The sequence below is a fragment of the Panthera onca genome, chromosome X, assembly GCF_046562875.1.
Source record: "Panthera onca isolate mPanOnc1 chromosome X, mPanOnc1 haplotype 2, whole genome shotgun sequence".
Classification (NCBI taxonomy): domain Eukaryota; kingdom Metazoa; phylum Chordata; class Mammalia; order Carnivora; family Felidae; genus Panthera; species Panthera onca.
The window spans coordinates 123,097,915-123,125,434 of record NC_138357.1 but is presented as its reverse complement, the minus strand read 5'-3'; the positions used below and the strand labels follow the sequence as shown (position 1 = coordinate 123,125,434).

General features: G+C 46.0%; 1 protein-coding gene across 8 annotated transcripts in view; it reads left to right on the top strand.

The window, feature by feature from the left end:
• TBL1X (transducin beta like 1 X-linked) overlaps positions 1–27,520 on the top strand; it is a 229,248-nt gene that overhangs the window by 136,826 nt on the left and 64,902 nt on the right. For 5 of the 8 annotated variants that reach the window (XM_081792568.1, XM_081792569.1, XM_081792574.1 and 2 more), the window contains one exon: positions 25,803–25,891. The gene's annotated coding sequence lies outside the window, so the exon portion shown is untranslated. Of the gene's footprint in view, positions 1–25,802; positions 25,892–26,734; positions 26,841–27,520 lie in introns of all 8 variants that reach the window. The other 3 variants (XM_081792571.1, XM_081792570.1, XM_081792573.1) reach the window with 2 other exon arrangements.

The following is a 27,520-nucleotide window of genomic DNA, read 5'->3' as shown; positions in this document are numbered from 1 at the left end:
GGAATGCTGCGGTGGGGGATACAGAGGTGCAGCTATTAGATTTTAAATTTGGTTTCAGTTTGACCAATCGTTTTTGGCTAAATTGGTTCGTTTTTTGCTGTCTGGCAGGTACTGCTTTTTGAGGCAGGCATTACAATGAAGCCGTGTTAATAATGATTGGTCTTCTGCATTTTGTTTTTTCAAAAATGTTTAATGTTTATTCACTTTTGAGAGACGTGAGCAGGGGAGGGGCAGAGAGAGAGGGAGACACAGAATCGGAAGCAGGCTCCAGGCTCCGAGCCGTCAGCCCAGAGCCTGACGCGGGGCTCGGACTCACAGACCACAAGAGTGTGACCTGAGCCGAAGTCGGATGCTCAACCGACTGAGCCACCCGGGCGCCCCAGTTTTCTGCATTTTAAATAGATGCCTCGTAAATCCTGAGACTGTTCATGTGAATCTGATCATTTTGGTCTGATTTTTCTCAGTCTCTCCAGTAAGCCTGCTCTGATCGAGGACACTGGTCTCCACTAGCAGAATGCTGCGGGTCCACATGCAAAGTGCCTTCTAGGTGGAATACAAGTTCAGGTTTACAGATCTCTGTGACTCAGACCATCCTTGGGTTGTTTGTTTCGTTTTGTTCTGTTTTCATCTTGGTGAAGAAGATGCTCTAAATATAAATCTATTGTAGTAATTGCTGTATGTTGTTTGTGGTATTGTGTGACCCGCTAATTAATAAAACTTGAGTGGCACATGGTAAGTGTTGTCCTCGGTTAAATTTGTTCGTTTCAAACAAATACATCGAAGGTGATCTTTTAAGGACCATAGCTTTAGAAGATAGAAAGATGAAGACTCTCTGGGCTGCTGGCCTTACTGCAGTGATGCCTGTAACCATGTGAAGAGGCTTTGAATGCTGGAAAAATACAAAGAAGATTGAGTTCCCACCCACAGAGTGAGGGTGCCTTGCAGACAACATAGGAACAAGAAAAAAGGTCACACGTGTTACAGAACATGAAAACTGGCCGCGGGAAGAACAGATACATTCACATAAGGAGATAGAATGGGTTTGTGAGTCTGGGCATTATGGACTTTCGGGGATGGGTAGTTCTTGGTGCTGGGGGATTGTGGGATGGTGAGCAGCATTCCTGGTCTGCACCCACCAGGGGCCACTAACGCTCCCCACAACAGTTATAACAACCAAAAATGTCACCAGATACTGCCCAGTGTTCCCGGTGGGGGCGGGGGGCGGGGGTGGGGAGGGGAGGACAACATCACCCCCTGTTGAGAGCCGCTGGAATAGATAGGGAAATGCAAACAGGTTTATGGATCTTAGGTCTGGAGGACACATCAGAATGTAACGAACCCGTCAGAGCACATGGAAGTAGGTTGTTTCGTGCCCTCGGAGCCCGAGGACGCACTGAGCAAACCATTCCTATTGGGGTCAAGAAGGCTAGACCTCACCATCTTTGGAGGAAATGAGGTTTGAGTCGCTCTTTGAAGGTGGGGGGGGGGGGGGTGTGGGGTGGGCAGAGACTGAGGGACTAGATCAAAGGTCAGCATTAGGTGTTCTTTTTAATTTACCATATGTCACAGGTACATATTTTACTCTGCAGATAGCTGCATTTAGGGGAAAAAAATTTCCACGAAGTGAATTTTTATAAGCTAACATACTCAACAAAGTGGAAAGTTTACTTACTTCTTTTATTTATTTTTTTTATTTTGCTTAAAGTTTATTCATTTTTGAGAGAGAGAGAGAGAGACAGAGCCAGAGCAGGGGAGGGGCAGAGAGAGAGGGAGACACAGTATCTGAAGCAGGCTCCAGGCTCTGAGCTGTCAGCACAGAGCCCGATGCGGGGCTCAAACTCCCACTGTGACATCATGACCTGAGCTGAAGTTGGACGCTTAACGACTGAGCCACCCAGGCTCCCTGAACATTTACTTGTTTCAATTTGAATTTGCATATTTCAAATTGGATTCTTTTCTAATATTAAGAAACTAGTTTTAGTGAAAATAGTCTTAATTTACCCACATTATATATTAGGCACTTAGATACGTCATTTTGTAAAGGGCTTTAGAGGATGGGGACGGATGTCTGGAATATTTGTGATTTTACCGCATTAATTTCACATCACGATGTTACAGCCATTTAACCTGGGGTCTACTCTGGACTCCAAAAACTGAACCGTCACTGTTAGCTCATTAGAACTTCATGGCGTCAGCACAAAGAACTTGTTTGATTTACGCACATTATAAATGGATATTTATCACTCAGAACGTGGACAGTTTTATGTGAAAAGACAGAAGTTGTCTGTCGTCCCCCTGCCCCCCAAACTGACCTGAGCATTGTCATGTTAATTCAAAAAGTCAGTATCAGCTGAGCAACCTAAAAAATGAGGCATACACATCTGACGTCTTTTGTTGTTTTAACCTAAAGCGTGTGAATACCAGTCATCTGTAGGTACCCAGTACCTCGAGGGTGGGCCTCCCCTTGCTGTGAGGAGGATTCACAGCCAGGACTTGCCCCCCAGAAGATTCCAGCCAGAGCGCTCGGTGCATTTTGCTGGCTTTCTAGCTCCTAGCTGCACATGCACATTGCATTCTGTTGTGGGCATCTCTCCACATCGCCACCGTCGTCTTGGCTGCCCCGCCCGCACCTAATCCCGTGACATTTGTGGAAACGACTCCCACTTAGCCGTTCTATAGAAGGTTCAACTTCGTTTCTGTAAACAACTAGTTGTGCACGTGTAAATCCGTGCCTGCTGGGCAGTGAGAAGGCTCAGTCAAGAGCGGCTGGGAGTAGGGGACTCCTTTACGAGAACTGGGCCATTTATCTGTTAATTGCTAGACCTTGCAGCAAAGAGCGAAGTCTAGTAATGACGTATGTGTTGGACTAACTTGGTTGTAAGTTGGATGCGGTAACGATGTTAAATTCATATGTAGGCAACATGGGGATGTACTGCCATCTGCTCCGAACTGTATACATTTAGACGGATATGATATCACACAAGTTCTATTTCTACCCCTACTTTCTGGTTATCATTAATGTTTATTACAAAGCCCTGCAAGTCCCGAAAATGGTGCATGAGTCACCCAGACGGAAAATGCAACCTTCGGTGGAGCTTGGGTGTTAAATACATCTTCCTGTATTCTGAAGGGGTTTTTTTGTTTTGTTTTGTTTTGTTTTCATCATTATGTCCTAAGCTATCCAACGTTTTCTTGTTGTGTCAGGGACACTCTAAGCTTTGTGGGTACAGATGTTGAGTTAGACACCCCTTGAGTTCAGTGTCGTGGGTGCCCTGGTGGACCTAGACAGGCAAGAAGCAGAAACAAACAAGATAGTTGATAATACATGCCACAAAGCGCATCAGCAGGGTTATGTGACCAAGGTACTTGGAGGAAAGGGGTCCCATGTTAGAGGTAAGAAGGCCTCTTAAAGAGGGAACCGTTGAGTTGGAGTCTGGGGGATACAGGGTGGGGGAGCCAGAGGAGAGTTCGGCAACAGCACGTGCAGAGGCCAGGCAGTGGGAGCGAGCTCCGGGAACGTGAGAGGTGAAAAGGCAGCCGGACTAGCGTGATGTGATAGCAGCAAGCATCTGACAGGGAGATGGGGTCAGAGCCGTGGACAGGGAACAGCCATCGGCTCCTTATGGGACATAATAATGGTGACAGCTTTGGACTTGAAGCCCTGCTCTGCCTCCGCACTCCCCCTGCAGGTGGCTGGCAGCTGGGTGGGGAAGGGACTGTAGTGTGGCTCCAGGTGGGTCCCAGGCAGAAGGCAGTCTTGCTTTCCACTCGCAGAGCTCAGTCAAGCCGGGAAGGAAAGCACAGATTTGGGACACTTCAGCGGATGTCCTGGCCGGAGGGGTCGGGCCTGGTGTCGTTCCCTGAGTGGGAGGGAGGTGTCATTCATTGAGACGGCAGGCTGCAGGAGTGACGCCTCCCTGAGTGGGAGGGCGGGTGGAGGGTTGCAGGGGAACAGGCCGTGTTCGGGGTGCCCTCCAAGTAGACAGGTCATGTGGGATGGGTGTGGCTTGGGCACGGCCAGGACCAGAAATGCATGTGGGGTCTCGAGCTGGGGGCCTGGTGACTCCTCGGGGCAGGAGAATGGCAGCGCAGGCCTGCCCGGTCCGTGGGAGGGGCCCAAGGGCAGCAAGACCCTTTCGGAAACTTAAGGTGCCAAAGGCATTTGATAACCCCTTGTGTTTTCATAAAGACGTACGCAGGCTCGTAGGAGATCAGAATTGGGTGAACCTGCCATCTAGAAACGTTCTGAGAGAAGTTTGTGAATGCCATCTTCTTGTTAACTCCTTTTTTGTTTTAAAGGGGAACAGCTTCCACTAAGAATTATGCCTAAATTTCCTTTTTGTCCTTTTTATTCTGACCTTGTAGTTTTCATCTGACGTGGGGAGAAAGGATGTGACCGAGATTAAATCTGAATACCTGTTATTTTTCTTAGGCTTCTGTGAGGTTTTGCTGACGACCACAGGTACGGTGGTGAACATCATATAACGGCACAGTGTGTTAATTTTTTTTTTTTTTGAATGGCTTTTATGATCTTTTTTTTAATGTTTGTTTTTGAGAGAGACAGGGGCAGAGCGTGAGTGGGGGAAGGGCAGAGAGAAAGGGAGACGCAGAATCCGAAGCAGGCTCCAGGCTCCGAGCCGTCAGCACAGAGCCTGACGTGGGGCTCGAACCCACAAACTGTGAGATCATGACCTGAGCCGAAGTCGGACACTTAACCGACTGAGCCACCCGGGCGCCCCTTGAATGGCTTTTATGATCTCGATTTAACGACAACTTCCATCCCATTTCCTGGCCACAAAGATTAATATGAATTTCACTAACCAAAATGTGTCATTCTGTTACCGTGTAGCTAAATTCTCTGAGGACAGAAGCTGGACTAAGAATTTCCAGGTTTGACTAACGTTCAGATATTTCAGAAGGGACCAAGATTCTGAGGTTGTTTCTAGACCGTGGCTCTGCCCCACCAGAAAGTATCTGAACGTGTCACCTATGAATCTGAATATGACTGAGTCCATTTTGTGTTTCATGGTGAAGGGTTTGAAAGTGGCTCGGGAAAAGAAGGTGGTTACCTATTCCTCAGTTGCTAGCTTCCAGATATATTGGCCGTTGTCCATTTTAACCCTCATCACCATCTTGATGTCAGTTGCTTTTTAATCAACAAGTAGGGTGTTTGGGAGAAATACATTTGCATTAAAGATTCATTTTCTTCGAGTTTTTGTTTTGTTTTGTTTTACGTGGTCTAAATATACATAATATAAAATTTATCGTTTTGGGGCGCCTGGGTGGTTCAGTCGGTCAAGCGTCCAGCTCTTGGTTTCGGCTCAGGTCATGATCTCACAGTTCATGAGTTCGAGCCCCACATCAGGCTCTGGGCTGACAGGGCAGAGCCTGCTTGGGATTCTCTCTCCACCTCTCCTCTGCTCCTGCTCTGTCTGTCTGTGTCTCTCTCTCTCAAAAATAAACATTTTTAAAACCTTACCATATTGGCCATGTTTAAGTATATAGTTTAATGGCATTAAGCATATTCACCATCCGTTCCCAGAGCTTTTTCATCTGCCTAAATTAATTTTTCAAATGTTTATTTTGAGAGAGAGAGAGCTTGTACACTTGTACAAGAGCAGGGGAGGGGCAGAGAGAGGGGGAGAGAGAAAATTCCAAGCAGACTCTAGGCTGTCAGTGCAGAGCCTGACTCGGGGCTCGATCCCATGAACCTCAAGATCATGACCGGAGCCAAAATCGGGAGTCGAATGTTTACTCAGCTGAGCCACCTGGGTGCTCCCAAATTAAAACTCTCTGCCTTTTGGGACAATAATTCCTTTCCCTTCTGCCCATCCCCCAGCTCCAGGCTACCCAGTTCTACTTCCGTCTGTCTTTAACTACTCTAAGTAGGTGTTTCACATGAGTGGGATCCTGCAGGCTTTGTCCTTTCGTGTCCAGCTGATTTCACTTAACGTAATGTCCTCAGGGTTCACCCACAGGGCAGCACGTATCAGAATTTCATTCTTTTCAAAAGCTGAGTAATCCTCTTGTGTATATGTGTGTGTGTGTATATAACACATACATGTTTCGTTGATTCATTCGTTCATCGGTGGACATGTGGCTTGTTTCTGGCTGTTGGCCGTTGTGACTAATGTTGCTGCTATACGAACGTTAGGGTCCAAATATCCGTTCGACTTCCTTCTTTCAGTTCTCTTATATACCTAGAAGTGGGATTGCTGGATCATATGGTAATGCTATATTTAGTTTTTTGGGGGGAGCTATCATACTGTTTTCCTGAAGGTTCATTTTGAAGTAATCTTTGCGAGATGCGATAGAAGTGGCATCCAACCATGACTCATGTTATCTAACATAAGAGCTAGCGAACGCCCACGGGCTAAATTTAGCCCTACTGCGGTACACTCAACAAGCTAAGGGTGGTTTTTGCATTTTTAAATATCAAAAGAAGAAGAATGTCCTGATACATGAAAATTCTATGAAATTCAGGTGTTACTGTACATAATTAAAGTTTCGTTGGAACACAGCTACACCCATGGACTCGCGTCTTGTCCCTGACTGTTTCTCCCTACAGAGGTAGAGTGGAGTGACTGTAACAGAGACCATATGGCCCACGAAGCTGAAAATATTTACTCTTGGACCCTTTGGGAACAAGTTTGCCAACCTCTGCTCTAACAGGTTAGAATTGTAAGAAGCCAGCGGTGCCTGGGGGGCTCAGTCAGTTGAGCGTTCAACTCTTGATTTCTGCTCAGATCATGATCTCACAGTTGGTGGGACCGAGCCCCATGTTGGGTTTTTTGCTGACAGCACGCAGCCTCCTTGGTATGTTCTCTCTCCTCTGTCTCTCTCTGCCCCTCTCCGCCCCTCTCCCTGCTTGTACGTGCTCTCTCCCTCCCTCTTATAATAAACATAAACTTAAAAAAAAAAAAAAAGAATCGTAAGTCAGACAAGCACATTTACATCTGTTGACTGTGCCAATGTAGCACGGGGTTTTCCACTGGTCATTATAGGAACGTCGTGCTGTCCACCTTATTAATCACACTGTTCTAAACCTCATTTCTGTCTCCTTTTTACATGTGAACATCCAATGCTTATTGCCAAAGCCCCACGGACCTGCAGACTGTAAAACCCCAACCCGGTTTTTTTGTTTTTTTAATATTTTATTTTTAAGTAATCTGTACACCCAATGTGGGACTTGAACTCACAACCCTGAACTCACAGCATCGCATGCTGTACTGACTGAGTCAGCCAGGCGCCCCAACCCCAACCGAGTATTGAGACTCGCCCCTTTCGGATACATTTCCTTTTCCATTCCCCGTTCCAAAAGTTGCTTCTTGGGCCTGTCTTTTAAGGAATTCTTTCTTCCCAGTGAAGAAGAGATAAATCTCTGAGTAATGGAGGAACCACATTGAGGAGGATTTCTCAAAACGCACTTACTTTTTTCCTACGCTTTTTTGGACAAGGTCTGTACCCTACTAAAAGGCAGTCTTCTATTTTTAATCTGTGATATTTCAATAAAACCATGTAAATGTCATACTTGGAGCTGTAGGGCGTTTTCAACATTTTTTGCAAAGAGCGTTTCTCTACAGCGCGGGCTGCGTACGGCGTTGTGAAAAGTTGTATTCACACAACCGGAAATCAGCAGCATTGGTTTTCGCCGTGAACGTCTTTGTTCATTTAATGAAACCTTCGGAGTACCATTTGAGGGCAGCCCTTTGTTCAGAGTTTAGCTGATTGTTAGAAATGTCACCCCCAGACCTTCCTAAGGGACACGACCTGCCATACCACAGGTACCTTTATACTTGTGTATCTAACGTATCTGTCCCCCATTTTGACCACCCCTCCCCCCCCGGCTGCTGGCAGCCATCACTTTGTTCTCTGTATTTCTGGGTCTGGTTTCGCTTTTTCTTGTTTGTTTGTGTTGTTTCATTAGATTCCACATTAAGTGAAATCACATGGGATTTTCTTTCTCTGTCTGACTTCACTTAGCATAACGCCCTGTTGTCCATCCACATATTATTTCTTGTACTCCATGAACGTGATCTTAGGACCTGAGAGAAATTTGAACAGGCTCAAAGGAAATCAGGCGAAGCTTAAACTGGAAAATACACTGAAATTCTGTTTTTCCTATATTTAGTTTTTATAGGAAATGGGGGTGTTGGCATTTTCTCTTTCTGAAATTGTGTTCGAAATTATATTTGCACAAAGAAAAGTCTTGCCCACTGGACTGGTAAAATGTATCCATAAAAGAGAGAGGGTAGGCAGATGAAAACATTTGGTGAGTGTAGCATGAAGATATTAAATAGGCTATTCTGGAATTTTACTATCTACACTCAGTCTGATCCAATTTGTATTCTTATCTGACTCTATTCTCACTTCCTTTCTCAAACACACTTGCTCATTTAAAAACACCGTTATTTGAGGGGCGCCTGGGTGGCTCAGTCAGTTAAGCGTCCGACTCTCGATTTCGGCTCAGGTCATGATCTCAGGGTTTGTGAGTTCAGGCCCCACATTAGGCTCTGTGCTGCCTGTGCTCCCTCTCTCTCTGTCCTTCTCCCCCTGCTCGTGCTTTCTCTGTCTCTCTCAAAATAAATAAATAAAGTTCAGTTTTTAAAGTTCAGTTACTTAAGAACAAAGTAATAAGTTTCCTTTTAAGAAAACCACAGGTGGGGAGCCCGGTTACTTAGTCAGTTAAGTGTCCAGCTTCGGCTCAGGTCATGATCTTGCCGCTTATGGGTTTGAGCCCCACATTGGGCTCTGTGCTCACACCTTGGAGCCTGGAGCCTGTTTCAGATTCTGTGTCTCCCTCTCTCTCTCTCTACCCCTCCCTCGCTCACGCTCTCTCTCTCTCTCAAAAATAAATAAACATTAAAAAATAAGAAAACGACAGATAAATGGGATTATGTCCCAGATGAAATGAAAACTTGATTCACTCACACTTTTATTTGCATGACTATTTTACTCCCTGTTAAGAAGCTTCTCGAAATTTATTCCTTTGGAGCAGGGAGGGGGATAAATGTTTATAGGTTCATCTTAACTTTTTATTTTTTATTTATTTAAAAGTTCTAATTGTGGCAAAATACACATAAGGTTCGTCTTGTTTTATTTTTATTATTATTTTTAGGTTCTTATATATATTTTTTTCTTTAAAAGCCTGAGAAAATGAGCAACAGAACAAAAGGAACATAGCAGCATCCCAGTGGCCAGGGTTTGGATCTATTGCTGTTCCGTGGTTATAATCATAACTTCGTTTGCGATACGCCCTCCGCGTCTGGCTTTACGTGTGTTCGAATATGTGTACCTGTGCCGTCTAACTGTCGTGTGCTGTGCTCATTTTGGGGGGCGGGGAGATTGAGTTATTCACCAGCTTCGGTGGGGGCTTCTGGGATTTAGCCACACACAGTCGGCCTCACTCCAGGGCCGTGATGCTTCTCCCAGAGTGCCAGATTGTGTGGTGAAGGAGACGCTACCCTTTCCCAGCACTGAGTGTAATTTCTGGGAAAAGGCCACACTGCAATTCAGAAAAGAGAAAGCCAGCTCAGGCCGGCCCTAAGTATATAAGTACAGTGTGACAGAGATGGGCAAGCATAATTTAGGGAAGACTTTGACCTTCAAGGAAAATGCAGATTGATACAAGAACTGCTGGGCTCTGTATCTTTTATTTTTAAGAATCCCTTCGGGGCGCCTGGGAGGCTCAGTCGGTAAGCCTCAGACTTTAGCTCAGGTCATGCCCCCGTGGTCCATGGGTTCGAGTCCTGCATCGGGCTCTGTGCCGACAGCTCGGAGCCTGGAGCCGGCTTCGGATTCTGTGTCTCCGTCTCTCTCTGTCTCTCTCTGCCTCTCCCCGCCACTTGAACTCTGTCTCTCTTTCTCAAAAGTAAATAAACATTAAAGAAAAAAAAAAAAAAAGAATCCCTTAAAAGTGCCCATTGGAGACAGACTTGTGGGGAAAGGGGAGGGCGTTAGGGTTTAGGGCCAAATGGCCTGGTTCTCCCCTTCCTGGCAGTGCATTTACAAAGTCTCTGAAATACTGGGAGATGGTGACAGTGTGGGGGACAGCACCATGCTGAACGCTGAACTCATGCACCCTGGACGCTTCACCCAAATGCCGTGTGTTTCCCTCCGCACCACACACGGACTCTTTGGCCTGCGTGTTCCTCATTGGGCAGCATGAGGTGCCTCTGTGGGATGTGACGTCAGCCTCCCAGCTTAGACCATCAGTGGGACCATCAGAAGCCCTCGGGAACCTGGGGATTCTGATTGCCCGACACCTGAGCTCTTTGACTCACAGAAAGTTTAGAAGTTGCGAAATCGTTTGTCTTTTTTTCTGTCTCAAGATTCAGTCGCCCTTTTATTTATTTGTTTTTAATCTTTATTTGTTTTAGAGAGAGTGCAAGCGGGGAAGGGGCAGATGGGGGGGATGGAAGGAGGATCTGAAGAGGGTTCTGCCCCGACAGGCTGACGGCAACAAGCCCGGTGTGGGGCTTGAACTCGTGAACCGTGAGATCATGACCTGAGCTGAAGTCGGATGCTCAACTGACTGAGCCACCCAGGCACCCCTGGTTGCCCTTTTATTTATTCCATATATTTTTTTAAGGTTTTAATGTTTAAGTAATCTCTACACTCAACATGGGGCTCATACCCATGACCACTGTGATCAAGGGGATTGTGCTCTACTGACTGAGCCAGCCAGGCACCCTTAGTCACCCTTTCAAACTGTGGGAAAACACGACTCGTCTTTTTTTTTTTAATCTATTTTTATTTTTATTCATGTAAAAAATTTTGTTTATGTTTGTTTTGAGAGAGGGGAGGAGAGAGAGGGAGTGTGCGTGCATGAGTTGGGGAGGGACAGAGAGCCAGAGAATCCGAACAAGTTCCAGGCCCTGAACCGTCAGCATAGAGCCTGGCACGGGGCTCCAACTCACGAGCAATGAGGTCATGACCTGAGCCGAAGTCAGACGCTTAATTGACTGAGCCACCCAGGCACAACCCCTCCTTTTGTTTTTTAATTAAAACATTTTTTTTTAATGTTTGTTTTTGAGAGAGAGACAGAGTATGACCAGGGGAGAGGCAGAGAGAGAGGGAGACACAGAATCCAAAGCAGGCTCCAGGCTCCGAGCTGTCGGCACAGAGCCCGACACGGGGCTCGAACTCACAAACCGTGAGATCATGCCCTGAGCCGAAGTCAGAAACTTAACTGACTGAGCCACCCAGGTGCCCCTTCTTTTTATTTTAATCTCTGTGCCCAATGTCGGGCTCAAACTCACGACCCCAAGATTAAGATTTGCATGTTCTACAACTGAGCCAGCCAAATGCCCCGGAAAACACGACTCTACTTGACAGATGTAATGCCTGGCCCTCCTGTGGCCCTGAGGTCTGGTCTCCTTCAGTGTCCTGTGTCGTTCACTGGCAGAGGTCAGCACTGCCTGCCTGCCCCACATGACTTAGGTCAGAGTGCGGCATCATGGGGAAAGTGGATGTCATTAGATGGTAAGGTTCTTGGTCACACTTCAGGCGAAGTGCCTGAAGTGTGTTTCTCCAAATGATGGTGTGCTACAAGCTGTCGTTTGTAGGCATCACACATAGGACTAGACGGGTGTCGTCGCGATTCAGCCACATGACATCAAGGAAGAGGATGTAATGGCTTGGTCCTCATGTCCAAGAGAGCCAAGCTGTGTGTCCTTTTAGGTCCCAGTCTTCCGGGACTGACCGAGTGGCGCCCACACCTGCAGTGTGATTAGGTGAGCGGCGTCAGTCGCAAAGGAAATGTCCCAAAGTAGATCGAGGGGTTGCAATTCCAACAGAGGTTGCGGCATTCATCTTGTGAATGGCTGTAGACATGAAATTGGGCTTGATGGAAGAATACATACTTTTAAGGTGCATTGTACGTATGTATATATTTTTTAAATTTTATTTTATTTGGGGGAGGGGGGTGGGCAGGGCAGAGAGAGAGGGAGAGAGAGGGAATCCCAAGCAGCCTCTGCACTGTCAACGCGGAGCCTGATGCGGGGCTTGAACTCACAAACCGGGAGATCGTGATCTGAGCTGAAGTCGGATGCTTAACCGACTGAGCCACCCAGGCACCCTGCATCGTACCTGTTTCACTTGCTTGTACAATCATTTATAATAATGATTATTGCTGCCTCTGACCTTGCCAGTATTCGGTACCAGCGATGGGATAAGGGGAGCATTACCTCTTAAAGACAGACTGACCAACAGAGTAAGAACTTTAACAGGAATTAGGGGATGTAGCAACGACATGGCTTCTACTGCTGAAGAATGAAACTCCATGCATCGGAAGGGAAATTCTTTTTCCATACTGCCAGCTGACCACACACTCTGCCGCTTTCTTGGTCAGAGGAATGACCTCTCATCTCTAAATGAATGATCTCTCTAAATAAGATATTCAGTGTTGATGGAACACTCGGGTCGGTCTGGATTTTGCATAACGAGATGCACATGTGAGCAAAACGCAGGGCCCGCCAACGGCTCACTCTTGTCCCAGCCACCACGTTCTAGTCACCTGATAGAGACTGACGGTGGCAGAGTCTGATGGGAGTCGGTTGGAAAAAAAATAACATCTAGAAAATCCCAAAACGAGTTGAGCACAGTTGCTCGTAGGTACGGTGTAAATGACGAAATCTATTTCTGACCACCTCAGAGTATTAAAGATTAGCCGAATGAACCGCATGTAACGAGCGCCTTGTGTATAAGCAAATTGATGATTCGGTGAGTCCGGAAGACATCCCTTCAATAAATGGTGTTATCCATTGCAAATTCCTATTTATTTTCATCGTGCAAAATAAATTCCTACCTCCCTTCCATCCAAATCATTGTAAGTGATGGGGCGCCTGGGTGGCTTAGTCGGTTAAGTGTCTGACTCTTGATTTCTGCTCAGGACATGATCTCACGGTTCATGAGTTTGAGACCCGTGTCAGGCTCTGTGCTGACGGCATGAAGCCTGCTTGGGATTCTCTCGCTCCCTCTCTCTCTGCCCCTCCCTTTCTCTGTCTCTCCTTCTCTCTCAAAATAAATAAACATTATAAAAAAGGAATTTTAATGATGGACACAGCTGACATGTGCCTTCATCACTAAATTGAAAGATTCTACTTTGAAAACTATATTTATGTTAAACATCAGAACACACACGGGACACCTGGGTGGCTCTGTCGGTTGAGCATCCGACTCTTGATTTCTGCTCAGGGTATGATCTCGCAGTTTGTGAGTTCAAGCCTCGCATCGGGCCCTGCGCTGACAGTGCGGAGCCAGCTTGGGATTCTCTCTCTCTCTCTCTCTCTCTCTCTCTCTCAATATAAATAAATACAACATTAAAAAAAAAAAAAAAAGCCAGAACACACAGAAGAAGCTTACTATACACTGAAAGCCGGGAACTCAGAGTCACTTAGAAGACTTTTGACCTTTTACCTTTGTATCAAGATTGCTCAACCTTGGCTCTGTTGACGTTTGTGACTGGAAAGTCTTTTCTTGTGGGGGAGAGGTCTTTTGTGTTGTAGGTGTTGAGCAGTATCCCCGGTCTCTACCGATTAAATGCTAGGAGCACCCCCCCCCCCCACACACACACACCCCACTTGTGACACTGCGACAACCAGTAATATTTCTGGACATTGCCCCTGGGGCAGATGGCCCTGGGGGAGGGGGGGGGGCGGGTGCAGAATTGCCTGCCTTTGAAAACCTCTTAAAATCTCTCCCGTGAGCATACACTACTTCCATAATTTTAATGGCATTTAAAACCATAAAATTCACCCAGCGGAGTTGAAAACTTCTATCCATACCGAAGCCCGCACACGATGTTTATGGCAGCTTTATTCATCATTGCCAAAAGTCGGAAGCTCGGAAGCAACCAAGATGAGATGGCCTTCGGTAGGTGGATGGATACATAAGCCGTGCTCCGTCCAGACAGTGGAATTCTATTCGGTGCTGAGGAGAAACGAGCTGTCAGGCTGTGAAAAGATAGGGAAGCACCTTAAATGCCCATCACAAAGCATAAGAAGCCCATCAGAAAAGGCTATGTGCTGTAGGACTCCAATTCTGTGACCTTCTGGAAAAGGAAACAGTAAAAACACCAGTGGTTGCCAGGGGTTGGAGGAGGAAGAGGGGAAGGGCAGAGCACAGAGGACTGTTTAGGGACGCTGTGATGATGGACACGTGTCATTGTACGTGTGCTTCAGTCCACAGAACACACCGCAGCAAGAGTGAGCCTTGACGTAAACTGTGCGCTCTGGGTGACAATGACGTGTCCGCGTAGGTTCATCCATGGTAACTAATGTCCCCTCTGGTGGGGGGTGTTGGCAGTGGGGGAGTGAGGGCAGGGGGTATTTGAGAAATCTCTACCTTCTGCTCAATTTTGCTCTGAACGTAAAACTACTCTAAAAACAGAAGTGTATTTAAATATAATATTTTCTTATTTCATTTTTTATTATTTTTTTAAATGTTTAATTTTGAGAGTGAGAGAGCATGAGCGGGGGAGGGGCGGAGACACAGAATCCGAAGCAGGCTCCAGGCTCCCAGCTGTCAGCACAGAGCCCGACGCGGGGCTCGAACTCCCCAACTGTGAGATCACGACCTGAGCTGAAGTTGGACGCTCAACCGACTGAACCACCCAGACGCCCCTAAATACAATCATTTTCAAAGGCAAAATAAAGATTGCGTTCCCAAACTGATTAGATTGTTCTGTTTAATTGCCCACGTCTGTGATCCATGAAAGAATTGGGAAGTTTCAAAATTTCAGCACTCGGGTCCTGAAATCTGCACGTCGATGTGATGTGACATTTGCTCGGCTGTCCCAACGATCCCTGGTGGCAGCTGTGTGAATGGCCCCTGGGGACCAGAGACTCGAGCTCCCGTCCATAGCACACTCCTGCTCTTTCCCCTTCCCTGTGGTCGTTCTCTGTCACAAAGCACAGACCTGCTTTGCTTCTGGAATAAAGAACTTCTTTCTCTGCGTGCTGTCTGGTCACCCTGACCAGACGAGTGGGCTGTCTGTTTAAATGCAGTGAAGAGTTACGAGTGCACAGCTTACTAAACCCGGCGTGGTTGTGTGCCGAGGCCGGGGTGGGCAAGCCACCGCCCGTAGGCCGACCCAAACAGCCCCACACCTGTGTCTTTGTACTTTGTCAATTCCTGCTTCGGAGTGTCAGGATCCAGCTCAGTAGAGGCAACAAGAGTATGGCTAGGCTTCAAGTCACTTACTGTTTGGCCGTTTACAGGAAAGGTGGGCTCGCCTCTGCTCTGTGGCCCTGGAATTTCCCGCCTGTGGCCGTGTCTAGATAGGTCTCCCAACTTTTAAGCTCAGGTTCAGAAAAGGGGAGGGTAGTAAATAGAGAAGCCTCAAGTACACAAATGATAGAGGACATCAAGAACATTTCATCATAAGTACTCTGGGGAGTTTCTGTGTGTTTCTCTACGTGTAACATTTACGTAACATATACCAGTGTATACTTATTGAAATGCCTGGCGTGTGCACTTTTTCATCAAAGATACAAAACATTGTTTTCTCTGATTTTAAACATGCTATTATTTTAAACATAAAATTCTCTGGTTTTAGTAACATGCTAAAAACGAAGCATTAGTAGCATTCATGATACATTCACTTGATGGGACAGGGCACTTTTTTTTTTTTTTTTTTTTTGATGTTTATTTATTTATTTTTGAGAGAGGCAGAGCACGAACAGAGGAGAGGGCAGAGAGAGAGGGAGACACAGAATCGGAAGCAGGCTCCGGGCGCCGAGCTGTCGGCACAGAACCCGACGCGGGGCCTGAACCCACGAACCGCGAGATCGTGACCCGAGCCGGAGTCGGACGCTCAACCGACTGAGCCACCCAGGCGCCCCAGGACGGGCCAGTTGTGTGTGAGATATTGTAACCACGTGCCGTTGCGGCTATTGTCTTAAGAAGGTTGTTCTCATGAAACAGACTCTTAGATAAATTTGCTGGGATCACGGATCAACACCTGTTGGAGAGAGGGGAACAGGACCAGTCCCGTGTGGAAGCTCCCAGGCACCCGTCTGCCCCATTGCCCCAAGTTGGCCGCCCTGATCAAAGTGTTTCTTCAGCTTGGGCTTGTCTTCAAGAGCAGAGGTTGTGATTTCTCACTATTACATCCCTTAACCCTTTTGGGGTGTGTGTCTTCATTGAACAGCTGAATGTGCCCTCAGCGTGTTGATGCTCAGGCTTCTTACGGAGTCTGGTGGTCTGGGCTCTCTACAGTCAGACTCCGACAGACCGGGGTCACTGTGTCGTTACCTTCCTTCGTGAATTGCTTTCTTAAAGCAGAGTGATCTTGGTGTCCAGGAATCATCCATATAACATGTTTTCTTCACCCTAGCATGTCCTCCTCAGACTCAGGAAGCAGTTAAGAGGTGGGAGAAATCACAAAGGAGAATGCTCAACTGAACAGAATACATATATTCAAAGACAGTATATGGCTGCGTGCCTGGGTGGCTTGGTCGGTTAAGTGTCGGACTTCAACTCAGGTCATGATCTCGCGGTTCATAAGTTCAAGCTCCCTGTCGGGCTCTGTGCTGACGGCTCAGAGCCTGGAACCTGCTTCGAATTCTGTGTCTCCTTCTCTCTGCTCCTCCCCTGCTCACGTTCGCATGCTCTTTCTCTCTCTCTCTCTCTCTTTCCCTCCTCCTCCCTCTCTCTCCCTGTCTCTCTCTCTCTCTGTCTCAAAAATAAACATTAAAAACAAAAGATAATATATATCGATAATATATGGCCAACTATAATATATATACATACATGCATACATATATTCATAGACAGAATGTATACTTCTCCAAACCAGTTTTGTTACGACAGCGTGGTTTGATCTTGATTTTGTATCCAGTCCGACAATCAGCCTTTTAATCAGAATGGTTATACCATTTACCACTGGCTTTTTGTTTTCTGTTTGTGCCGTTCTGTGTTTCTGTTTTCCTCTGTTCCTGCATATGTTTGCATAAATTGAGAATTTTTTTTGCATGATTCTGCTATGAGCTCATTAGCTATACTTCAGTTTTAATTTTTAGAGTAATGTTCTAATGCTTGCAGTATCCGTCTTGAATTTGGCAGAGTCTGGTGCTCTCTTCGGCGGCACATTAACACTAATTTCGCGCAGTCTGCATTTGCACATCGTACCACATCACGGATGTGGACCTAACAACAGTTACTTCCATTCCTCTTCCATCCCCGACTTCTTCTACTGTTGTCGTACATTTTCCTTTCATATGTTTTAAAAAGCACAATACGGGGGCGCCTGGGTGGCTCAGTCAGTTAAGCATCCGACTTCGGCTCAGTCATGATCTCACAAGCCCCACGTTCATGAGTTTGAGCCCCACGTCGGGCTCTGTGCTAACAGCTCAGATCCTGCAGCCCCTTCTGATTCTGTGTCTTCTTCTCTCTGCCTGCCCCTACCCCACTTGTGTTCTCTTTCTCTCTCTCAAAAATAAATAAAAACATTAAAAAAAGAAAAAACCCACGATACAGTTACTAATTTTGCATTAAGCAATCAATTATATGTAAAAGAAATTTTATATATATTTTTAATGTTTATTTTTGAAAGAGAGCGAGCACGAGCGGAGGAGCAGAGAGAGAGAGGGAGACACAGAATCCGAAGCGGGCTCTAGGCTGCAAGCTGTCAGCACAGAGCTCAACGTGGGGCTTGAACCCATAAACTGTGAGATCATGACCTGGGCCTAAGTTGGATGGTTAACTGACTGTGCCATTCAGATGCCCCTATAAATTTTAAAATGAGAAGATAATGTGTGGGTTTTTTTTTTTAAATTTAAGTTGTATTTATTTTGAGAGAGAGAGCACGAGCAGGGGAGGGACAGAGAGAGAGGGAAAGAGAGAATCCCAAACAGGCTCCACGCTGACCGTGTGGGTGCGGCTCGAACCCAGAAACCCAGAGATCATGACCTGAGCCGAAATCAAGAGTCAGATGCTCAACCGACTGAGCCACCCAGGTGCCCCAGAAGAAAATGTTTTTGTATTTATCATTTCTGTTGCTCATCATTCCTTTGCACAAATCCAGATGTCCAGGTGTCAGTCTGAGCTCTTTATCCTTCCCCTTGAAGCACGTCCATTAATTTTTCATTAGTTTTTCTTACAGGACAGGCCTATTGGCCGTGAACTGTCTGTGCATTTGTTAGCCTGGAAGAGTCTTTTTCTTCATATTTAAGAGCTGTTTTGTCTGAGAGTAGAATTTTCAGTTGACACATTGTTTCGGCTCTGAAGATTTCATTCCATCGTTTCCTGGGTTGCATGGTTTTTGACAAGAAGTCCGTGAGTTTTCTCTTTCCCTCTGGCTGTAATTTGTGTTTTTTTCTCTGGCTGCTTTTAAGAATTTCTTTTGACTGCAGATTTTCAGGAGATCGCGTCTTGTTAGGGTTTTCTCTGGAGTTTATCCCGCTTGGTGTTTGTTCCACTTTATGGATCTGTTTTACCTTTTTTTAGCCTACAATTTCCCCAGACTTACTCGATCCTGGAAGCTTTCCTTTAGAAACACGTTGTTGTCACATCTAAGAACTTGTGCCTTCTGAACAAACACTAGAACGAGCCCTCCCCCAGGTTGGGGCAACCTGAAAGTCGCTGGTCGTTGGTTTTGCCTGTTGGTAACTCTCTCCTGTCTGCTTGGGCCGTAGAGAATGGGGTTCTGCACAAAACCTGGACACGTCTCTGGTCTGTGTGCACAGTATACCGACATTATTACTCGTGAGAGGGGCATCAGCCGTAAGTGGCGGGCTGGCTGCCAGCTTTACGGGCACACTTCCACAATGACCGCTTTTCCCATCTCAAATATGGGTCAGAGATCTTACCAGACTTCTCACACCTGTGCCGTAATGGTCCATTGGCCAGTTAATGCACGCCACAGGAAAATTGATGGCACAGCCAGGGTTACCGCCTACAGATAACCAGACTGAAGTGTTAATTCCAAAAACGTTCAGACTAAATATTTTCTATAGACACTGGACGACAAATTTTGTCATTTAACCGTACAGACTGTTTTTACTTTTATTTTATTTTTTATTTTATTAAGTTTACTTATTTTACCTTTATTTTATTTTATTAAGTTTATTTTGAGAGAAAGAGAGAGAGTGCACGCAAGCAGGGGAGGGGCAGAGGGAGAGACAGGGAGACAATCCCAAGCAGGCTCCGATACCCAGCCCAGGGCTCAGACCCACAAACTGCGAGATCATGACCTGAGCCAAAGTCAGACCCTTAGCCGACTGACCCACCCAGGTGCCCCTGCAGACTGTTTTTAAAAGAAAAACGTTTTGGGGCGCCCGAGTGGCTTTGTTGGTTAAGCGTCCAACTTCAGCCCAGGTCATGATCTCGCAGCTCATGAGTTTAAGCCCCACGTCGGGCTCTGTGCTGACAGCTCAGAGCCTGGATCCTGCTTCGGATTCTGTGTCTCCCTCTCTCTCTCTGCCCCTCCTCTGCTTACCCCCTGCCTCTGTCTGTTTCTCTATCTCTCTCTCTCTCTCACTCTCTAAAAAATGATATAAACAAACATTGGGTCGTCTGGATGGCTCAGTCGGTTAGGCGTCTGACTTCAGCCCAGGTGATGATCTCACAGCTCATGAGTTTGAGCCCCGTGTCGGGCTCTGTGATGACGGCTGAGTCTGGAACCTGCTTCGGGTTCTGTGTCTCTCTCTGTCTCTGCTCCTCCCCTGCTCACACTCTCTTTCTTCTTCAAAAATAAATAAACATTAAAAAAAAATTAAAAAAGAAAAATCTTTTAAGGTGGTCCTTGTTTTTACCTTATGTGTTTATGACATATAAGCTGATTTTTGAAGGACATCAGAGGTTAGCCCCTTGGAATTTATGTACAAAATTACTAGCCTTTATCACTAACAATACAAGAAAGTTTTTCTAGGTCATAAGCATAACTTGAAAAGGGAAGGCGCCCCTTTGGGGTCTCACTTAGGGTTTATGCATTAACAGAAAGATAAACCTTTACTTACAGTGGCAACACTTAATCCACCCGAATTAAGGGTTTTCCAAAAGTGAGCTTTAAAAAAAAAAAAAAGAGAGATAGGAGGAAATAATCCATGCGTTGTGACTTTTCACTTCTCGGTACCCGTTTTCCTAGTTCAGTGAGTCAGAAGAGAAATGGGAATGGTGGCCTGATTAATTCCCGACGGAGAAGCTTATCTAGAACTGCCCTATTTCTTGATACTATTATAATATCAAAAGTAACATTTATTTTTATCGGTCATTACCATCTGGGCACACTTGTCTTCGTTTTAGTCAAGTACCGTCGTCTTTAGATTTCATACGTCCAAAGTCTGAAAAGTGTGTTTTCATATTTCTGTTGGAGAACACCCAGTCTTCCAACAGGAAAACCTCAATTTTTGGAAGGTCTAGTGACTGACGTGTTCAGAGTCCATCAGAGCTCTGTCTTCTGAATGTCAGCATATTGCTGGCAAGCCGTTCGGAGAGGGCTTTGGGAGCGTGGCAAACCACAGCGTATTGGCCGTGGGGTGTCGTCACCCCGGGGGGGGGGGCCATACAGGGATACAGGGAGGAGCAGCTCGAAGTGAAGCTCGAGGAGGAAGGGGCTTCCCAGAGTTCCTGCCGCCTGCAGGTCCGAGCCGTGAGGGAACCGTGACAGCAGAATGATATTTCTTGTGTGGGGTCACCTGGTGTGATGTGCTTGCTGGCGGGACCTGGGGTGCAGCACTGAAAACACGGTGTGATTCTGGTAGGTGGGCTTCTTCCGTTATTTAATAAAGGATCAAATGAGTTTGTGGCACTTGGAACAGAGCTGGGCAGACGATAGGTGCACTTTCGCGTGAACCACTATTCTTGTTTGTTAATAACTTCACAAAACCCAGTGTGTCCCATCCGATTGGATCGTGGAACCGTTTCTCAGCTGACGCAGACCAGACATGCACGGACAGCCCGGAAAACATCGTTCTGTCGCTTTGGTGCATTCGGACCTCTAGTTGTCGGGCTCCCCAGCTCATTTGGTTTTAGGCTTCCGTGGCGCAGCTCTGCCCGTCACCGTCCCCAGCCTGTGGATAATGATCACACGCACTTGCTGAAGGAAGGGCGCCTGGCCCCGGTCAGGTGTCTGACCTGCCCTTCACCATGAGTTGGGTCCCGAGGCCGAGGAATGCCAGTGTGACTCAGCAGGGTGGGCCTGGCTCGGGCCCCTGTGACGTGGCACTGAAGAGGCCACCCTGGGGCTGCGGTCTTCTGAGGGTTTCACCAGGGCTGGGTTACCTGCTTCCGTGGTGCCTCCCTCACGTGGCTGGCAGGCGGTGCTGGCTGTCGGTAGGAGGCCTCTGTCCTGCTCCATGGGCAGTTTAAAAAACAGCCGCATCGACAGGGCGTCTGGGTGGCTTAGTCAGTTAGGCGTCCGACTTTGGCTCAGGTGACGATCTCACGGTTCATGAGTTCAAGCCCCATGTGGGGTTCACTGCCGTCAGCGCACGGTCTGCTCCGGATCCTCTGTCCCACCCCCGCCCCTCCCCGTTCATGCTCTGTCTCTCAAAAATAAACACACGTTGAAGGGGCGCCTGGGTGACTCAGTGGGTTAAATGTTCAGCTCTTGCTTTCGGCTCAGACCATGATCTCACGGTTTGTGAGTTCAAGCCCCACATCGGGCTTCGCCCTGACGGTGCGGAGGCTACTTGGGATTCTCTCTCCCTCTCTCTCTACCCCTCCCCCACTTGCTCTGTCTCTTAAAATAAATAGACAAAAAACACCCTTTATTGTGCAGATTGAATTCGATTCTACCAAGAGATAGAATCAAGCATTTAATTTATGATCAGTAAGAACGGATGCTTTGTCCCTTTGACTTCGTGATCCATGTGGGCTGTTGGCTTCGTTTTATAACTCGGGCAACCAGGAAGGAGGCATTGTGATGGTCTATGGAAGCTTCCCCTAGACACTTCTTTCTGAATCCAAGACCCGCCTGAAAGTGTTACTCACCTTCTAGTATTTCACCGTAGGAATTAGGAGTCACGGAGAGAACTCGGGGAGTCTCAGATCTGTGTTGTTCAGGTTTCTCCACCTTGGCATTATTGACATTTGGCCGCCAGTCAGACTTCCGTGCGGGTAGGCTGTCCTGTGAGTTGTAGGATGTCCAGCGGCATCCCTGGTCTCTCCCCGGTAGTGGGTCACTGGACCTCCTCCTCCTCCGGTTGTGACAGCTGACGACGTCTGCGGACCGTGCCTGACATATCCAGGGGTGGAAGACACAGTCGCCCCAGGCAGAACCACTGGGTTAAAGTACGGATACGCTGTACTAATTGTATGCTTTTATTCGGTATTACGTGCCTGGGTCCATACAAAGTCTCAGTATTAAATCTGCGAAGTCACCTGGGCAACCGTTGTCAACCCAAGTGGCCCTTGATGGATCCGTCCAGGAATGTGAGCAGGTCTGAAGTCACAACTTGGGTGCTAAAGCCGGGATGGGGGGAGGGGCGGCGGCAAAACAAAACAAATCCGGTTTCTCTGATGCCTGACACTTCGTGAAGATCCTGAACAGGAGAGTAATGTGCTTTGCTCCGAGCAGAGAAATAGCGACTTATTCTTTGTCGCGGTGTTCGCCGCGCAGAGCCATTTACCAGCTGTAGCTGTCGTGCCGGCGGGGACCCGGGCTCCCTCCTGCACCCTGCTCCCCGTGCAGACCTCCCTGCCTGTCCCCGGCTAGCGGTCGGCTCCCGTCCCCAGGCCCCTGCTCGCTGAGCTCCTTCCCTCTGCCCGTCCTGTTGGCATCTGTCAGTCCTAGAGAGGATGCGGCTCCAACAAAGGAGGAAGAAGGCAAAATGCTATAGGGCAATTCCCCTCCCCGGTATACATCCGAAGGGATGGAAAACAGGGCCTCAGACACTTGGCGTGCGAATGTGCATAGCGACACCGTTCACAGAAGCCAAGATGCCCTTGAACTGATGGACGGATGAGCAAGATGAAGTTCATCCATACAGTAGAATCCTGTTCAGCCACAGAAAGGAATGAGGTCCCAGGGCAGGCTGCGTCATGGCTGAACCTTGAAAACACGATGCCGAGTGAAAGATGCCCGACACAGAAGGTATTGTTTCTTCCATTTATGTGAAATGCTCAGAATAGGCAAAGCCAGAGAGACAGAGGGTAGGCTGGAGGTTGCCAGAGCCGGGAGAGGGAGTGAGGGGAAGAGGGACTGCTTAATGAGTACAAGGTTTCCTTTTGGAGCCACGGAGATGTTTTGGGACTTGACAGAGTGGATGTTTGTGCAACACTGTGAATGTCTTGAGGCTCTGTACCTCCTACGTGGACGGACTGCCAGGATGTGTCTACCCCATGCCTTGCCAAGAGCTGAGGAGCAACCAGAAAATCGTGCAGTCCTTTTCGCGTTTATTGTTACCTTGTGTGTTGCATTGGTTAAAATGATTGGCATTTCACACACAGACTTTGCAGGACGTGAACCTTTTTTGCCACTGGTGATTATTGGTAATGGTTCCGTTTGGGTAACAATAATGGGAAAATCAGTTATGATTAGGTATTAGAAGATCGGCTTTATCACCTTAATTTGTTGTTTCTATCAACAAACTAATTAATTTTGACATGTTGCATAAGCAGAAGAATGTTATCAACCAGTCATATTTTCCCTTTTTTGTGTGTTTGTAACACACAGATGATGTTAATTACACTTACTGAGTCTAACAACATATATAAAAGATAATCTTCAATTCCAAGACACTAATTTGTGAGTTACCATCTGTTTTGGACCAAAGAATAAGAATTTGATTCTAAAGGTTTTTCTGAACAGCTTGTAATAAGAGCTGTTTATATATTAATTACTTATTGAATTATTACGGATTTTAGCGTTTTAATTCCCGAGCAATTTGGGGCTTATTGTGGTGACATCTGCTCATATTTTGATACTTTGTGGTATTTAGCAATTTCATCATAAGGCTATTTTTTTCCCCCCTGTGGTAATTTTCAACTCAATCCCTAAACTAATAATTTGTTTTCTGCTTCAGGTACTATAAGGAGTATTGTCCTGTTTTATTTCTACTACAGAAGTGTTTTCAGAATGAAATGTATTTGTATCTTATAAACAGAATCAATATTCCTTTATGCCTGCTTCACTCTGGTGAATAATTCCTATTCAGAGAGTTGTAAGGGGATTTTATTTGAATCTCTCTTCTTCAGTGGTAGGTTTTTTGTTTTGTTTTGTGTTTGAGAGAGGGAGTGTGTGAGCAGGGGAGGGGCAGGGGGAGAGGGAGAGAGAGAATCTTAGGTAGGGTCCACACTCAGTGCAGTCTGACACAGGGTTTGATCTCCCTGCCATGAGATCATGACCTGAGCCGAAATCAAGAGTTGGATGCTCAACCGACTGAGCCACCCAGGCGCCCCCTGTGGTAGTTTTTTTTAAATGGCCCTGATTATTACTTTTATCTTACATATCCTTATGACTTTTTTTAAATGTACTGTAATGAAACTTAACGGCCTGTGAACCTACCTATAAAATCGTTTTAGCCTCCTTTCTTTGAACAGCATAGCTATCAACATGACTCAGTGGGACTAATTTACTTGAATTTCCTTAAAACATTTTACAAGGCTCTGCATTCACTAATAAGAAACACCATTACTCATAGCTTCACTTGTGGAATTGAATTATATTAACCCTGGCACCTTTTTATTATCACTTAAGGTGATTGAACAAGAATTTAGAGAAAATAGCGGGCAGTTAATTTCCTTAGATTTTGAGCTTATAGACTGTAGTAGGTAATTTAAATGTAGGAGGCTGGATCCATTCACAACCAAAGAAATTTCTTGAGGAAGAAGGTAAATACTGTTCCGTAAATTCTGGTTGACTGTGTAGTGTTTATATTGACTGAAACGTACAAACAAGATTTTGATACGAAGTCCCCTTATAAGCTGTACACCTGGCTTCTTGAGAATCGCGAATGGTGGCATTTGGGTGGAATTGAAATGTGTGGAAACAGTAATGGATACATCGAGATGCTTTGAATCCATATGCTTTTCTTTTGCTTTACTTTAGGGAAGCCAAAGGGAAAAAAAAGATTCTTTTTTTTGTTTTTTAATTTTTTTAATGTTTATGAGAGAGAGAGAGAGTCAGTGAGCACACAAGTGAGCGTGAGCGGGTGAGGGACAGAGAGAGGAGGAGACCGAGAAAGCAGGCTTCGGGCTCTGAGCTGTCCGAACAGAGCCCGACGCGGAGCTCGAACCCACGAACCACAAGATCATGACCCGAGCCAAAGTCAGATGCTTAACCGACTGAGCCACCGAGGCACCCCAGGGAAAAAAGAGATTGTAATGTTACTCCTGTGTGTTGATGAGCACGGTATACCGGAGGGTGTACCCCATGGACATGCGTGCAAGACCGTTACAAACGTTAGTGTGAACAATGTCTATAAAGTTTCCTTAAATCGTGTTTTCTTCTCTTAGAGATGTGTATGGTTTAGTTTCCTGGTTGCATATGACACAGTTCCTAAAACAAAGGTATTTCAGATAGGCATTGGTTATCATTAAAGGAGAGCAGTAGCATTGTCTGAACCAAAACTGATTATTTCCTTAGAGACTTTCCTTCCAGGATTTCTACGTGTTCAGTACCGACTGGCCATTCTCCTTCCCCTCTTTCACTTTGCAGGTAAAACTGCATAGTCTGTGTTCAAGTGGAAGATGGAGATTATAACATCATAAAATGTGTTTCGTTTGAGCTGAGATTTAAAAGGAAAACAATGTCACCGATTTGAAAAAGAAAACAAAGAAGAAATAGGAGAGGCCAGAGGTGAATCATTCCCAAAGAATTTTAACTTTTTTCTTCAAATCTTCTCGTTTCTCCCCAGGCAGGTCCTGGCGGCCGGTTGGCAGTTTATCTGATCGGATGCTGGGGAGCTCACTGGTCCCGAGGTCTACACATGAAGTCACCGTAAAGGTGAGCAACCCACATGCTGTTGGGTCTTTGTCCTTTCACCTGAAGCCCCTTGGAGAAGTGGAAGGTGCCAGAATTGGACACTGTCTGTTTTAAAGTGGCATGTTTTCAAGTTGCAGGGGCTCCTCCTTGCTGACATTGAAGGCAGTAGATGGAACACCACGAAATCGTTACAGGCTATATGGTTAATTCTAAATGATGAATTCGCCTTTTATTGCCTTCAATGAATTTGGATAATGAACCAGCTCTTCTAAACTTTTCTGGGTCTTACCAGGAGAGCATGACACCTTCAAAAACCAGTGTCAGCATTGTGAATTAAAAGTAAGCCAAGAGATTCATTATAATCAGGCACACGGGTATACGTTTTTATCTCCTGTATCTTAATTTTGTGCTTTATTGGTTTATTTTTTTTAAGATTTTTTATTTTTATTTTTATTTATTAAAAATGTTTTAATGTTTATTTATTTTGTGGGGGGAAAGGGCAGAGAGAAAGGGAGATACAGGATCCGAAGCAGGCTGCAGGCTCTGAGCTGTCAGCACAGAGCCCAGCGAGGGGCTCAAACACGTTAACCTTGAGGTCATGACCTGAGCCGAGGTCAGACACTTAACTGACTGAGCTACCCAGGTGCCCCTAATTTTATTTTTTTTAAGTAATTTCTCTACCCAACGTGGGGCTCACATTTACAGTCCTGAGATCGAGAGTCCCATGCTCTACTGACTGAGCCAGCCAAGCGCCCCTGGACTTTATTAGTTTCTTAACGTAATTTGTTTGTATCTGCAAATTGACTAGCTGGTTAACCTTGAAAACTTCTTAGAACAACATGGGGTTATTACATACATATCTAGGAGATGATAAAATTTCTAGAAGAGCAAATCAAACAGACGCCGAGAGTTGAAGCCCGTGTGCCAAACTAAACCTGATGGCCAGTTCTACAAAAGTTGTCATTGTGTGGTAGGTGGGATTTTAGGGTTTGATTTTATTATTTACTTTTTGGTGTTTCCTGTATTATTTACTTTTTATATTTACAATTTTGTCTCTCTCTATTCTTCGTAAAAATAATAAAACCCACAGAACCTTTACAACCTTAAATACATAAAGATGGAAATTTGGGCAAGACTTTTGCTTATTGCTTTAAAAAAAACTCAATTGGAACTAAAGTGATCCTAGTCCTAGATTTAACCGAAGAATCTTATTGAGGTATTTTTTTGTTTAAAACCAAGTAAGGCAAAACTGTTTAACAAAGTAAACATGTAAGAATCTTTAAAAAATTTTAACATACTTTTTTAAATGTTTATTTTTGAGAGAGAGGGAGCACATGTGCACACGAGTAGGGGAGGGGCAGAGAGAGATGGGGACAGAGGATCTGAAGTGGGCCCTGTGCTTTCATTCAGCACATAGCTCAACACGGGGCTTGAACTCACCATCCGTGGGATCGTGACGTGAGCCACAGTAGGACGTTTAACCACCTGAGCCACCTAGGAGTCCCTAAATGTGTAAGAATGTTGATATTTTACTCAAATATTTGAAAATTATCGTTTGCTAATGAGAACATAAATTTGTAGGGGCATCTGGATGGCCCAGTCAGTTACGCGTACGACTCTTGGTTTCAGCTCAGGTCATGATCTCACGGT